Genomic DNA, 2,773 nt, shown 5'->3' with positions numbered 1-2,773 from the left:
TCTCTCTCTAATAAATAAATAAAATATTTTTTAAAATAAATAAAATGAAATAAAATACCTGACTGCTATAAAGTGTCAATATTCATTATACTACTTAAGCTTAAAGTCATTATATATTTTATGGTGTTAGAAAAAAACTCTTTTTGGAAAAAAAAAACATTAAAGATAATCTCTAGACCACAGACAAGCAAAATTTAGTATTAAAAATGTTATTAACTTGATAAAATTTGTAGTTATAGATATAAAGAAAATATAAGTAAATTAATTAAAACATAAATAAATATAGCATATGGGCAATGGGCTATAAAAACAAATACAGAGCTCCTTGAAAATAATACAAAACTTAGCAGAGCTGTTGAAAGAAAAATGCAATTGTGAAATTCAAAGTAATAATTTTTATTAAAATATTTGTTTAAAAAATTATTATTATTTATTATTTTCATTATTAAAAACATTATCCAGGGGCACGTGGGTGGCTCATTTGGTTTCAGTGCAGGTCATGATTTCAGGGCCTCACGTGGGGCTACCCACTTAGCTGGGAGTCTGCCTGAGAGTTCTCTCTCTCTCCCTCTGCCCCTTCCTCTGATCATTCTCTGTCTCCCTCTGAAATAAATAAATAAATCCTAAAAAAAAAATAAAATCATCCAGGAAAGGAACTATAGTAGAGATGGTGCTTCAGAGATTGTAATATAAGTAACATAATTTTGGAGACAAGTCCTGGGTTTGTTCCATAACTGTATGCATTCTCTGCTTTGGGGAGATAAAGTAGTTTATTTGGCATGTATAGACATACTTGAAATTTGACAGTAGATTTTTGATAAAATTAAATGTATTAAGTGTTAACTTTGTGGCATATACACTCTGTTCTTCTTAGGTTGCAGAAAATGTTTGCAGTAAGACAGTCTGGAGCGGTCATCTTTTTTAGGTTATCGTCAATCTTGCCTTTGTCATAGTCATGCACAACATTACTTGACTAGAAAAAAATTGAGTCTAAATTTATGAATCAGAACAAATGTTATGTTCTCCATATTTATTATATGAAACCTATCATCTCAATTTATCTGCTTATTCAACAAATAGTTAAGGCCAGCCAAGTAGACGCAAGCCAAATGAGGCACTAAAAACAAAGCAGTGAGTAAGATCCTTTCTTAAACAGGAGTATATAACTTAGTTTGCAGGTATCTGAATTTTTCTAGTATTTTAAAGTGTTGTGGTATGATAGGGATACTCTGAAACTGAGTTGACCAAGACTGAGTTGATCTGATACAACATATACAATGGGACAAGCAGCAAAGCCAAAGAGTCATTCATGTAAAGGGTGGAATTTCTATGCAGCTGCAGTACATAATGGAAAAGAAGGGGCATTCCAAAAAAGTAGGAAGAAATTTCAAATCTCAGAGAGGTCAAGTCCTGCAAAATGAAGGCATGGGGTGTTACCAGGAAAAGACCTAGAAAGCCAGAGATTCAACTGCAATAACACAAGCTGGTAAATTGGAAATATGCTCACCCTAATCTAGAACAATTTTACTTTTTTCACTATTTTATTGAGAGTTCGGGGAGGAAGAGGATGCATTTGAGTTTGCAGATTTTGCCATCACATTCTACAAATGAGTGAGACAGGGATAGAAATGATAGAATTATTTTCAACTGAGTGCCTATAAATTTGTTTTCTCCACTCTTGATAATTTGTGAGTTAGCAAAATAGCAGTGAAACTTAGGTTGAACTCATCTATTTTAATTATATGTTATTACCAGACTAGACTGAGACATTTATATTATGGGGTGATTCTGTACCATCACAGACATATATAAAAACAATTTTTTCCCGGAAGATGGCGCCGAAAGCTAAGAAGGAAGCCCCTGTCCCTCCCAAAGCCGAAGCCAAAGCAAAGGCTTTGAAAGCCAAGAAAGCGGTGCTGAAAGGCGTCCACAGTCACAAAAAAAAGAAGATCCGCACATCACCTACGTTCCCACGACCCAAGACTCTGCGTCTCCGAAGGCAACCCAAATACCCTCGAAAGAGCGCCCCCAGGAGAAACAAGCTTGACCACTATGCCATCCTCAAGTTCCCCCTGACTACTGAGTCAGCCGTGAAGAAAATAGAAGACAACAACACACTTGTGCTCATTGTGAATGTCAAGGCCAACAAGCACCAGGTCACACAGGCTGTGAAGAAGCTCTATGACATTGATGTAGCCAAGGTCAACACCTTAATCAGGCCTGATGGAGAGAAGAAGGCATACGTTTGGCTGGCTCCTGACTATGATGCTTTGGATGTTGCCAACAAAATTGGGATCATCTAAAACTGAGTCCAGCTGGCTAAATCTAAATACAGTTTTTTCGTGATTAAAAAAAAAAACAAACAAAAAAAAAAACAATTTTTTCCCATTTTAGTTTTGTGCATATACCAAAGATAATTGTTGATAGTGAGAGGAAGAATCTTTTTCCCATTAGGGAACTGTGGTTCTTAACGTACTAGAATAAGTGATAGTTCTGTATCCGTAGAGCGTGGCCAGTCCCTTGTCTGTAAATAACTACATGCCTGTCAGTAAACGCGATTCTCAAGTCTGAAATAGGTAATAGGGATTAAAGAGTATACTTATCATGATGATCTCTGAGTAACATAGAGATTTGTTGAATCACTATATTGTACACCTGAAGCTAACACTGTATATTAACTATATTGGAATTAAAATAAACATAATGTCATTGATAATGTCCCAAAACCTCCAGCAAGTGTCCTGCTATATACCCAGAGCTAACAACCATAATA

At 35.4% G+C, this 2,773-nt stretch overlaps 1 pseudogene across 1 annotated transcript; it reads left to right on the top strand.

Moving 5' to 3' along the window:
- Window positions 1–1,815: 1,815 nt before the first annotated feature.
- LOC309846958 (large ribosomal subunit protein uL23 pseudogene) lies at window positions 1,816–2,303 on the top strand (annotated as a pseudogene). The gene has a single exon. The product of its transcript is annotated as a large ribosomal subunit protein uL23 pseudogene (transcript).
- Window positions 2,304–2,773: the final 470 nt, after the last annotated feature.

Source organism: Mustela nivalis (assembly GCF_964662115.1).
Source record: "Mustela nivalis genome assembly, chromosome: 13".
Classification (NCBI taxonomy): Eukaryota; Metazoa; Chordata; class Mammalia; order Carnivora; family Mustelidae; genus Mustela; species Mustela nivalis.
Note: the sequence above shows the minus strand (reverse complement) of the source record. Positions and strands in the feature narration are given on the sequence as shown.